This window comes from Chelonia mydas, chromosome 5 (genome assembly GCF_015237465.2).
Source record: "Chelonia mydas isolate rCheMyd1 chromosome 5, rCheMyd1.pri.v2, whole genome shotgun sequence".
NCBI classification, from domain to species: Eukaryota; Metazoa; Chordata; order Testudines; family Cheloniidae; genus Chelonia; species Chelonia mydas.
In genome coordinates, this window is record NC_051245.2 from 58,258,412 (window position 1) to 58,272,022 (window position 13,611).

The 13,611-nt window shown below is 36.9% G+C and overlaps 2 long non-coding RNA genes across 11 annotated transcripts in view; one reads left to right on the plus strand and one right to left on the minus strand.

Moving 5' to 3' along the window:
• The window catches only part of LOC119566742, a 114,113-nt gene that overhangs the window by 65,076 nt on the left and 35,426 nt on the right, over nt 1–13,611 (minus strand). For 2 of the 10 annotated variants that reach the window (XR_006291155.1, XR_006291151.1), the window contains 3 exons: nt 8,405–8,457; nt 6,370–6,496; nt 79–6,057 (listed from right to left, as the gene is read on the minus strand). This is a non-coding gene — a long non-coding RNA (uncharacterized LOC119566742). Of the gene's footprint in view, nt 1–78; nt 6,058–6,369; nt 6,497–8,404; nt 8,458–13,611 lie in introns of those variants that run through there. The other 8 variants (XR_006291150.1, XR_006291157.1, XR_006291156.1 and 5 more) reach the window with 8 other exon arrangements.
• LOC122465986 overlaps nt 4,681–13,611 on the plus strand; it is a 35,459-nt gene continuing 26,528 nt past the window's right edge. The window contains exon 1 of the long non-coding RNA XR_006291161.1: nt 4,681–4,778. This is a non-coding gene — a long non-coding RNA (uncharacterized LOC122465986). The remainder of the gene's footprint in view (nt 4,779–13,611) is intronic.

The window sequence follows — 13,611 nt, forward strand, 5'->3', positions numbered from 1 at the left end:
TCACTTCACTGCCACATCAGAAATAATGTGCCAGCTGAGAACCTATATTTCTTGTCTCATCAAGAGTAACAAAAAATGTAATTATGGACATTTTTTTCATCTTTATTCTTTTTATAAACATTAAATATCAGGTTTTAAAACAGTTTTACATATATATTAGATTCATATTGTGTTTATACATTTTCCTAAATGAATGCATTTATGGTAACACATTTGTGTCTGATGTTACTCATATAAATAAAAATATACAGTCATTTTATGGGATAATAGGCAAACAGACATCTGCATGCAACATTTCCCTCATTAGATGTTATCATGTTAGCATATTTTATGACTTTGCTACAAAATACAATGTGCCGATCTGAAACCTTCTTTAATATAACTTATGTATGTTAACAACCCAAATGCTTTATTTGTGCTTGAAGAATTGTTTAATAAAGGATTAGTTAACATTGCTGTACCATGAGGCAATTTGACCTAGAGGAATAAACCTGAAAATATAGTGCTAAAGTAGTGATTCTCAGACTGTGATCAGTGAACTGCTGGTGGTCTACAGAGTACTTGCTGGTGACCAGGGAGTTGCTGGCTGGTCACATGAGGCTGGCACTTTCCTAATATTACTTTTCTATGTAAACAATTTCTGTAGTTGAGATCACATGGGATTCTGAGTGAGAAGGAAGGAGTCCACAAGTGAATCCCTCTTTAAGATGTGGTCTACACTATTAAACAAATATGAGAGACCCTGGTCTAGAGGAATGCACCCAGAATGGATAACTTTTAGTTTAACCCCCCTTCTGCCACTAGACTTGCCATGTGACACTGGGCAAGACATTTAATCTTTCAGCCTCAATTTCCTCATCTATAACGTGGGGATAATGATCCTATTTGTCTACCCCATAGTGATTTTATTTGGCAAATTAATGAATGTTGTGCAGCTTTTTGAAATTGTAAATAGTTAAGTGTAATTTTACAGTATAAATATAAACAATAACTATAGTTGTCATTAGAAAATATTCCTGAAAAGCAACAGTGTGTTGAGAGACCAGGTAGCCATTGGCAAAATCAGGTCAAGGATGCAAGCCACAACAACAAGAAAAGAAACAGGTGAATATAGATGATGCTGTGAAATACATCTGGCTTTATAGTACAGTCAATCAACCAATCAAGGAATTAGAAATGGTGCTAATCTGTAATAAGAAATCCCAGATAAATTGCTGCTGGAGTACTGGCATATCACTCTCCCAATGCATCGTTCATGCCAAACGATTGCACCGGAAACTACTAGGAACACAATCTACAGGTTGGTCAGTCTTCAGGAAGTGCCTGTTCAGAAAGTACTTAACTACATTATTAGCTATGATTCATAAAGTGAAATATCCCTTCAAACCACCAGTGCTTTTACCTGTGATTGGTCAAATTGTTACACTATAAAGATCCAGCATTTGACAGATGCATACATAACTCAGAAGTTCCCCTTTTTTCTTTAATTTCTTAAATCCAGTAACAAAAAGGTTTTAATCAGAAAGTTACTCTTTTCGGAGAGAGTCCTGCAACAGCTTACTAAAGCCTTGCTATTTGGATAAAAATTATTGGAAATCATAGCTACAGTCATTTAAATAATCTGTTGAAAACCTATTAAGTTGCCCTGATGCTAGTCATTTTTAAATGGCTCTTGGTTTGATTCATGAACAATACATGAATAGCGCATGATTCATATGGCCAATTACTTAGTAAAAATGCAATTTTTATTAAGTGTGTGTTCCAGAAAAGATATCAAACTGGGTGAAATCTACTATATCTTGTAACGTTTGGGCATATCTTTTTTAAAATAGTTATGCCTTAAGGGTCAACTTTTCATAATCCAAAACTGGCAGAGGAGTTGAGATTTCCACAGAAAATCAAGGAGCCAACAGGAGCTGAAAGATATTATATAGATAATTGTAAAGATCTTGCTATGGAGCAAATGCTTTTGAAGTTCTATAATGACATTTTGCTATGAGAACCTGTGAGATTTAACTGAAATCAGAGCTTGCTACTTCATCACACGATGCAGAATGTATAAATATTAATCCTGCTGAGCAACAAATAGACTTAGTATTAATGAGGGGAAAAATGCATTGTCCTGCTTAAGTACACAGAACGTAGTGCACTGTATTGAGATGTGCAGTAAATTGTTATTAGTATATTGGCAGCAAGATGGCATGATCCAAAGTAATGCGTGTGGAGCTGAGAGCCAAAAGCTCTTGAGTTCTGATCCTGGATTGACTTGTTTTGTGACTTGGGTAGGTCATTTCTCTCTTTAACTCTCTCAGTTGTCCCATCTCTAAAATAGGGATAAGAATATGTTACTGCTTACCTCTTAAGGGTGTTGTGGTGACTGATTAGTTTTTAAGCCTAATTTGTCCAGACTATAAAATATAGTTTCCTACAGTCATAATGATCTGAATATGGTAATGGCAATGACAATTGCTTTATACCGCATAGCTATATTGTAAGTATGCCAAAACTTCATATCCACAACAGGTATTAGAGTGATATTAAAACATGGGTGATACAAATATGGCTATTGTTAATTTTTGAAATACATAATATAGAGCAAGCAAATTTATATGTTCAGAATCCAAAGCATTGTTTCTGCTGTGGTATAAAAGAGGATGGATTATGCATTTCAGTGCCAATGTGCCTTAGATCTGCTTAAAGAAGAATTCTAAATTATGGTAAGTATTTAAACTGATAAGTAGAGATTTAAAATGGGCCACAATAGGATTAATGAATGAATATAAGGGTCTTATTCTAACATATAATTGTAAATAGGTAACATAAAAAGTAATGATACAATTGTTAAGTTGTGCTCAAACTACACCTCCTGTAGAATGGTAAGCAGTAAACTACAGTGTTTGAAGAGGCTTTTTTTGATGTCTGTAGTGATTTCCAGAAAACCCAGGCTTCAGTAGAATTCCAGTTATTCAATTCAAGAGGTTGTCAAGTGAAAGTTCACCTACTTCTCCAGGATTTGTAAAAATCTTACATAAGTGTTTTTAATCACAAGGCTTCCTGCAATTTGTATTACAGTTCATATACCAAAATAGTTCCAGTACAAGAACACAGTATGATTAACATACTAGATGAAATATACTTCTGGTATACTTTTAATTTTAGTATACTCATATCATACTCCATTTTGGAAAATGATGTTACTGTTATTGTTGAGTTAATCAGGCCCTTAATAAGTTCAATAAAGCATCAGGATACATAAAATATCTTACCAGATAATCCTCTTTGGAATCCACAGTTCAGCTATTAAGTATTCCTTCCACTAATCTCTGTAATCCTCAATTGATGTAGGTCAGTAAAACAGTGGCTAACCCTCATATGATAATGCGAAGTCTAGATTTCACATTAATACTTTTTACATTTTTGCTATATTTTCCTCTGCTGTTCTTTTACTTGATGGTATACCAATACTACAGTTCACAGCACCTGCTGGTAGACAAAGATGGAGGGCCTTACTTGTGCCAGCTAGGAATCAAGGTACATCAGTCACCTCAGGCATATTTAGAAACTATACTGTGAAAGTCAAGACTCAGACTGTCTGATTACTGAGAACACATTAGCTCACTAGTGTTTTCAGCCACTGTATTAGCAATTGGTGTTACATCTCTGCATACAATGAAAGTTAACAATGCTGGTTTTATATTGTCCAAAATAATCACTGAGACGGTTTTCTCTTTTTGATTATAATTCATTTAAGGGGAAAATGTTACCGCATGCTTTGACAATGTTTTATGTGTCTTTGGCTGATAGAACACACAAAACATTTGACTAGACCCATTTATTTGAGCAGACATATTAAATAATACTTTACATGAGAACATGTATGTCATACATTTTGTAGTCTCTTAAAAGTAGGATAAATCTGTGTATTTAAAATGGTCTTTGTTCAAAGCCATCTTTTTTTTCAAACAGTAATAAAAGAAACTGTGATTTGTGCTTCATGAACAATGCCAGCATCATCATTTTAATGTTATCCATATGGGCTTCTAATAATAGATAAGAGACTACACTTGTATTGTATGTCTTAGAGACATTTAAAACCTTGATAAGGAAAGGCTGATTTCGTTGGCCCCACAGTTAAAGGAAAGCAGACCCTAATTAAAACAATTCTGTTCTGAATTAACTACTTTGACATGTGCTAATTGACAGTTCCTGTGAAATGGTTCTAATTAAAGTCAATATGTCTTTTTCAATTAAAAGGAAATTAAGAATATACTAATATACATTAACAACTTAATCTGCCTTCAATATCCCATACATCAGTTGCTTTTTTCTCCTCTAATGTTATTGGAAAACCATCTGACATGCATCTTCTACTGTTTGGTTATGGTATCTTATTATTACTCCACAAGAACACAGACAGTGGTGAATATCCCCTAAAGCAAGAAGATAACCTGCATATACTTTAATTTGTGCAGTTCCTGAGCTCTTGGCTGATTAAGAGTAAACCCACCTTTCCATGGAAGAGTATAAGGACATATTTTAAAAGGGGATATTCTTACTAACTGCAGACTAGGGCAAGTGTTCTCAATTAGTCAATGAGCCAAAGCTTTTACTACAGGCCTTAGAGGTAATTAAATACTGCTGGGGAGAAAAGAAGCTGGATTGTGTTTTTCATCATTTGGTCCAAGTAAAAGCAAGGGCTTGATCAGAGAAATATACAGCAGAACACATCTTTCTCATCTAGCTCTGTTTCACAAGGGAACCCAAGATGGAGTTCTCAGGTGGGAATGCTTTTCATTGTATAGATACAAGAGGAAAGTGTGATTGCTGGGTAGCCTAGGGCTTCCCTGTTATTGTCAGTGGGAATACAATATAGCTGTTTATAGCCACAAAATTAATTATTGAAATGTACATTTAGCTTTATTCCTACTAATGCCAAGGGTTTACTGTTACTAACTTTACTGATTGGAAAAGCAATATTAATAATCTCAGGCACCAGTAGTGATGTGCAGAGCATCTACAACATATGCTGAACTATGGGGAAGATTAACATTTGCTCAAGTGGACCACGATGTTGAAAATATTTTTGTTATTGGGAAGAAATTAAATACTTTTGGAGGATTAATGGACGGGGGAGTGTTAAAAGATGCCTACTCACTGGTTAACAACTCTCTCATATACACTGTTAAGAACATGATCTTAGTTCTGTTATACATCTCTGATCTTAAGAAAATTATAATTCAACCATGAGCATTTACTCTGTTAAATTTATCGTATAAGGAACTACTATCTAGCCATATTTCACCCAAAACTTGAGTTGGCTGTGGTTTTTTTAAAAAGTATTTATAACTCAGACGTAACTTGAATCTTTAAAAAGAAGAAACATCTGGTAAGTCATGTACAGTCACCTGTGGTATTCTGAAAACATATTAAATAGCAGAAATTTTGATTTTGTAAAATAGCTTCAGAAACTCTTCAAAGAGCTCTTTGAGAGATTTATTCCTTACAATCTGTTGATTAAATCTAAATTTAAGCAAGTAACAATTAAAGGTTTTAAATATTTCATACAACTGAAATAAACAGAATTTACCAGATTGCATATTATTCACCCAGTCCTAGTACAGGGCAAAATTTTCAAAACTGGTCTCTAAACTTGTATCTACAAAATGCAATGGGCAAAACTTGTCATTTTTGTCTACAAATAAAGATCAGTTCGACATGCAGTTACTTGATCGGTGTATGAAAATTTTAAAACTTTGTTCCAAAACATCTAATATGATCAAATCATTAGCTAGAACAGCTCCACTTTATGAATATTAAAGTTGCAAAGTTGGGCTGGCCCAGCATCTGTATGCCACTCACTGCTATGCAGAAGACTTGGCATCTTGCTTCTCAGGCCATCAGAGACTAGAAATTCTATCTTGTCAACACTCTCAGCCTTTGGGGTGGGGTTGGCCCAGACTCCAAACTTTCTGGCCAGTTATGAGTTTAATTAATAAACTTCAGAGATATTCTTATCCAACTCTTCTTACCTAGATTGCTTGTAGTTCATCCAGGACTCTAAAGGGAAGGTTAAAGGGGAAGGAAATTGAGTATTTCTCCAAGTTAAAATAAAGAAAATTTAATTACTAATGCCCAGATCCTAAAAGGTATTGAGGTGCCTAAGTCATTGAAATCAGTAGGAGTTAGGTGCCTAAAGCCTTTGAAGATCTGGGCCTTAGTTTATTGTGCTACTCTTCCAAGGAGTTCAGTGGGATTGCTTCTGTGATTAAATATTATTCAACCAAACAGTGGCACAACCAGGTCCTATTGCTAATCTAATAATAAAATTACAACATAAATTGGGGAAATTCAAAGAGAGAACACTGTTACCTTACATTTTGAAAGCTTTGCACAAGATGCTTGCTTCCTTGAAACAAAATTTCTCTGTATTTGATCCCATCAAATCTCACATTCCAGCACAGGGCCAGTACATTGATGGGACGCTTTTAAGGAACACCTACATGAGCATGAAGTTGTGTTAGTGAACCAATACATAGAGCATTTTCCCATCTGCATTCTTTTCTAGCCATGATCCCAGCATGGTTAGAGTAATCATAGAAATGTAGAACTGAAAGGGACCTCAGTAGATCATCTAGTCCAGTCCCCTGGACTGAGGCAGCACTAAGTATTATCTAGACCAGTGGTTCTCAAACTACAGTGAACCGCGGCCAGTGGGAGCCGCGATCGGCCAAACCTGTGGACACGGCAAGTAAACAAACTGGCCCGGCCCGCCAGGGACTTTCCCTGAACAAGCGGTGGCCCTAGTTTGAGAACCACTGATCTATACCATCCCTGACAGGTGTTTGTTTAACTTGTCCTTAAAAAAACTCCACTGATGGATATTCCACAACCTCCCTAGGTAATTTGTTCCAGTACTTAACTACCCTTCTAGTTAGGAAGTTTTCCTAATCTCTAAACTAAATCTCCCTTGCCTGCAATTTAAGACCATTACTTCTTGTCCTGTCCTGGATAAGGAAAAAATTATCACCCTCCTCTTTATAACAACCATTTATGTAATTAAAGACTGTTATCACGTTTCCCCTCAGTCTTCTCTTCTCCAGACTAAACAAACCCAACTTTATTTCAATCTTCCCTCATAAGTCATGTTTTCTAGACCTTTAATCATTTTTGTTGCTCTCCTCTGGACTTTCTCCAATTTGTCCACACCTTTCCTAAAGTGTGGTGCCCAGACCTGGACACGGTATTCCAGTGGAGGCATTATCAGTGCTGAACAGAGTGGAAGGATTATATCTCATGTCTTGTTTACACCATTCCTGCTAATACATCCCAGAATTATGTATGGTTGTTTTTTTTTGCAACAGTATTACATTATTGACTCATAGATGTGTTTAATGCACAAACTATAAATCTAACTTAATCAATAAAATCTCTGGGATGAGACACAGGTCCAACTCCTGACTGCTTGTGCCCATTAAAAATTACATGGTACTTCTAACAAGAGAAATACTAATATCAAAGTCCAAATAGAGGCCCCAATCCTGTGGACATTTATCCACAGACTTAATTTGAAGTGGGACTACATGCAATATTCAAGAATGTGATAAGTGTTTGAAGGATCAGGCCTGTTACCTTCTGCCTACCTAAAATACATCTTGTTGATTCAATTGGATGTGTTATTCTTCACTTCTTGTCCTAAACATATGTGTTGTGTTCCCACACACCTTTTTCTAGTTCTCTTTTTATTATTATTTCTGTCCAACCCCCTCCTTTTTTTCCAAGTGGCAGCAGTGAGAAATGGGAATACGCATAACCAAATCTACATCCTTAGTGTATAATTTTTAGGATGCTATGGGATTCTCTGGGATAAAAGGAACTATATAAATGTAATTTTTTTGTGTGTGCGACTAAATCTTCACTGCTACTTTGGGGAAATGTCTTTCACCCTCCTACATTTGGTCAGATTATTTCATGTTTTTAAAAAGGGGGGGAATCATTTATGAAACAAAATAACTGAAGCTCTGATTCTGCAAACACTTATGAATGCATTTAACTAGAAGTACAGAAGTAGCCACACTAACTTCAGTAAAACTATTGTGTCCATGTTTGCAGGATTGGAGCCAGGATAACACATTCCCTACATATGGAATCCTATTTTCCTCATGTAAAAATTTAACCTGGATTCAGTCCTACAAACACTTGCGTAATCCTTACTCATGCAAGTAATCCTATATAATCAGTGGGACTATTTGAATGAGTAAGAGCTGTTCACATATGTAAGATTTGCAGGACTGGGCTTGATATCATTATCTTACCGTTATACCGACAGTTGCAAAATCTTGAAGCACTATATAACTAAATGATTAAAGATCTGAGTATTGGGGAAAGTAATAAAATTTTTAATTACCTTTCTATGCGTGAATAGCCAGTTGTTTTTCAGTGTATTCTGACAAGGCAGCCCTGAAAGTTAGTAAACATAAAGTGAGACCAAAAGAAATAAAACACAACTTCCAGATCCTATGAAACTTCCAGATTTCAGCTATCTTTGTCTTTCTTTTTATATAAATAATTAGTGAAGCACTCTTTCTGTTTATGTCCTGCCTAGTTAAAGCAGAGTTGTTTGTGTGGGGAAGAAACTGCTGTGTTCCTGACGAAAGCCAAGCACACCCGATAAATTCTCAAGTCCAAGGAAACTTTATCTTGGCAACAGGTCTGTTCAAAAAATCAGCATGTGGGACATAGTATGCCCAGGTCCATGCAAGACCCCCTCCGAGTAAGTCCTGTTTCTGGTCGAGTATCTGTCCAGCTTTTCCCTCCCTCCCCCCATACCACTAAATGTATATAGTCGAATTCTCCTAGCCTTGAATGCTGTGAAATAGCAAGGCATCCTCTATTAATACATACATTACGGAAACTTTGTTTTCACTGCTTAAAACAGAACAGATAAACAAATGTTGAAAATATGTTTATGAACTGACAAACAAAGTCATATGGGTTATTCTTATGCTAGTTGGCAAAACTAACAAGATATTATTTGACTCCTTAATTTACATGCCAGGCCCCATGTCTTTTCAACTGTTGTGAACTGAATATATTTACTTTATATCTGAGATCACCTGATTATGACCACTGTTTGTTTATTTTGTACATTCCTTGGTGAGTGGTGGTATTAATTTTTTTAATTATTAAATAGAAGTATTATTTCATTAAAGTCCTCCCCTTATCAGGGAAAAGGAAGTAAATGCACTTTTAAACTGACTAATCTTTGTATTTCTATGTCAATCTTGTATCGTTGGGCAACAGAAGAAATAGCTAAGGTTATGTAACATTTCCATTCTAACCTGTTGTATTCGATAGTTCAGACCTTTCTGAAACTTTCACATCTTCAGCTAAACTTTTCCAGGCTTGGTCTCTGTTCTCTGGCCAAAAGAGAGAGAGAGAGTTGTGATGGTGTTTATTGGTTGGATGTTGTTTTAAGTTTGAACGAGAACAGTGTTTAGCTCACAAAGTGCATGCTACGGAAGGCTGCGCTGGATGTATGTATGCCGACTAACCTCGCTGCCTAGTGAAAAGTGTACTGAAGTTGTACCTGGAGTGAGGCAAAGAATTTGGACATTCTCTTGATTAGTCCATGTGGACTTATTCTATGCAAAGAGGTTAGGATGCCTTCTTCACTCTTTGTAAGACGAGAAAGAGGAAGTTCTGGAATGGTGAACTTCAGGAGTTCTACAGTTACTCAGATTCACAAGGAAAGAGCATTTTTTCTATGGGCCCTCCTAGTTTTATGAGACCAGTCATTCCAGTAATAGCTAGAGAATTGGTTCTGAATTACAGAATTTACATGACCTACTGCCAACTTGTTATCAAAGCTACAGAGCTTTCAAGTCTTGGAGCGTACATGTCCTTCTTTGTTTCTCTTTTCCAGGTAAAAAGAAATACTTCATGCAACAGACTGTTAATGAGCCTGTGAGATTGTATGTTTACATTGTTAAACATCAGAAATTAAAAAGTTAAGATTGAATATGCAGCTTTAACTCAGGCCCTTTTTGGCTTCTGTTTTGTAATATACTCTTTAATTACATGAGCACATACTGTATCAATATATGATATAGTTTTATCAGTCTAAGCCCCAACCCTGCAAATTACAGTGCCTGTCTTTGGCACCTGCATGGAGCCCTGCTGACTGCAATGGGGCTATGAAAAGGCATAACAATCCTTTTGCTTGTTGTAAATTTCAGGATCAAGGCCTTTGATGCACATGTATAATATCTTGTTCTTTGTATTACCCTGTACCTCTGAAACTTATAAGAAAGGTACACATTAAACAGTGCTTATACTTCATGCCACAGATAGTAGTATAAAAGTATATAGTAACAGTGAAAAGATGTTAACGTGTATAAGCTACCTAAAATTTGTAGGTAGCTTAGCTTTGTAGTTAAATGCCTGATCTACAGAGCTGCAGCTAATTAATGTTCTGCTGTGCATGATTGTGCAGCTAAATTAGCTTCTTAGACTATGTACACACTACATCTTAAGTGAGTATAAATATATCACTCAGGGGTGTGAATAAGCCGCCACCAAGCAATGTAAGTTACACCGACCCAAGCACCAGTGTGGACAGCGCTATGTCAGCAGGAGAGCTTCTCCCGCCAATATAGCTACCGCCACTCACGGAGACTGAAGTATTTAAATTGACCGGAAAGCTCTCTCCCATTGGCTTAGAGATTGTCTGCACTAGCAATGCTATGGTGCCGCAGCTCATCAGAGTAAACTCTGTAGTGCAGCCATAGCCTGAGTCAACTTCCTTCTCCTTGAATTACACCTAAGGAAGGCTGTGCTGCTGGTTGAAAAGGAACACATAGAGCATGTGACTGCTGACTTAGGGCTCGATCCAATCCCCAAAGGAGTCTAAGGGCATCTTTCCATTTGATTTCAGCAAGGCATGGATCAGACCCAGTGCTTAATTTGTAATGAAAGAGGTGCCGGGGCTCAAGCAATTTTTTTTTACTTTCTTAACTGATGCAGCAATCCCAGAGGAGCTGGGGCTATGAACTGCCAAGACCTGGCAATTCCTGGCACAAATTAAGCACTGATCAGGCTCCAGATTATTGAAACACATAACTTGGAAAGAAGGGAACAAATCATCCAACGTCTACGGCCAAATTTTTCAAATATTGGTGTCTAAAATTTCAACTATTGGTGTCTAACTTTACACCTAAACTTAGGCACCTAAATAAGTGATCAGATTTTCAGGGGGGTATTGAGCTCTCACAAATCCTAATGAAATCAGCTGTAACTGTGGATGCTCAGCACTTCTGAAAATAAGACTACTTTTAGTGTGCTTAAATTTAGACAACCAAGGTCAAAAATTTTGACACGCACATCAATAAAGATGTACTGGCAATGTACTTAGGAATGCAAAGGAAGATTCCCACCCTGAATGGGTGCACTTAAAAAGTTTGTTCCATTTCTATAGGCATTATTGATTCTCATGTATTCCCCGTTTCAAGTATAGTGAATACTGCTGCGACCAGTAATGTCTCTAAAGTCCAACTACTGTATGTACTTAGAACAGTAGGAGAAATACTGTGTGATACTACATTAGAGAGACAAGGTGGGTGAGATAATATCTTTTAATGGACCAACTTCTGTTGGTGGACGATTCAAGCTGCACATAGCTCTTTTTCACATCTGGAAAAAGCAAAGTATCACAGCTAAATACAAGGTGGGACTGTTAAGAACGAGGGATTCAAACGTTGCAGGAGACCAGTTAATGTGAGATGAACAATTAATACTTCTGCAGTCATAGGACAAAGAGGGTTAGTAGGTTAAAAACTGTTGTAATGAGGCATAAAACCAACGTCTCTGAGCTCAGGATTTTTGTTGTCTAGCAGAGTTATGAATCTAATTTTCCCATGTTTGTCTTTTGAAGGTGTTGTGCAGGTTTCCTTTGAAGATGTGGCCTGAGAAATCTGATTTGGAGTGATTTATGATTTGTGAAAAGTGTTTGCCCATGGGTGGTAGGCTGTCTTTGTCTTCTATTGTTTATCTGTGTGAGCTCATTCGAAAGCATAGTGTTTGTCTGGTTTCACCCCATATAGTTGTGTGTGTTTCTTGCAGATAGTTATCTGTAGAGTTTCATTGCTGAAGCTGATAGTGGTGTCCAAAAAAATTGATGCTGCTGTGGGAATGTTCTAGAGACAGTTTTATGGGTGGGTGGTGGTTGTTGAAGTTGTGGTGGAAATCTATGAGGGAATTTAAGTTGACTGTCTAGGGCATGAAAATGTCATTGATGTATCCCAGGTGTATCATTGGTTTTGTTGTGCATTTTTCCATAAATTCTTCCTCATAGTGACCCATAAAGAGATTGGCATATGGGGGAGCCATTCTAGAAGCCATGGCTAGAACACAGTGTTTGCTGTTAAATGTAATGTTGTTATGGGTGAGGATGAAATGGATGAGTTTTTGGCAATGTGTTTGGGGTGGATATCTGAGTATTGCTTAACAACTATGTAAAAGAAGCAGTGAGAGATAAAAAGGCATCTTTTAAAAAGTGGAAGTCAAATCCTAGTGAGGTAAATAGAAAGGAATATAAACACTGCCAAATTAAGTGTAAAAATGTAATAAGAAAAGCCAAAAAGGAGTTTGAAGAACAGCTAGCCAAAAACTCAAAAGGTAATAACAAAATGTTTTTTTAAGTACATCAGAAAAAGGAAGCCTGCTAAACAACCAGTGGGGCCCCTGGACAATCGAGATAGAAAAGGAGCACTTAAAGACGATAAAGTCATCACAGAGAAACTAAATGAATTCTTTGCTTCGGTCTTCACGGCTGAGGATGTTAGGGAGATTCCCATACCTGAGCCGTCTTTTGTAGGTGACAACTCTGAGGAATTGTCACAGATTGAAGTGTCACTAGAGGAGGTTTTGGAATTAATTGAGAAACTTAACAGTAACAAGTCACCAGGACCAGATGACATTCACCCAAGAGTTCTGAAAGAACTCAAATGTGAAAATGCGGAACTATTAACTATGGTTTGTAACCTGTCCTTTAAATCAGCTACTGTACCCAATGACTGGAAGATAGCTAATGTAACGCCAATATTTAAGAAGGGCTCTAGAGATGATCATGGCAATTACAGACCGGTAAGTCTAACGTCAATACCGGGCAAATTACTTGAAACAATAGTAAAGAATAAAATTGTCAGACACATAGAAGAACATAAATTATTGTGCAAAAGTCAGCATGGGTTCTGTAAAGGGAGATCATGTTTTACTAATCTATTAGAGTTCTTTGAGGGGGTCAACAAACGTGGACAAGGGGGATCCGGTGGACATAGTGTACTTAGATTTCCACAAAGCCTTTGACAAGGTCCTTTGCCAAAGGCTCTTACATAAATTAATTTGTCATGGGATCAGAGAGAAGATCCTTTCATGGATTGAGAACTGGTTAAAAGAAAAGGAACAAAGGGTAGGAATAAATGGTAAATTTTCAGAATGGAAAGGGGTAACTAATGGTGTTCCCCAAGGGTCAGTCCTGGGACCAGTCCTATTCAACTTATTCATAAATGATCTGGAGAAAGGGGTAAACAGTGAGGTGGCATAGTTTGCAGATGA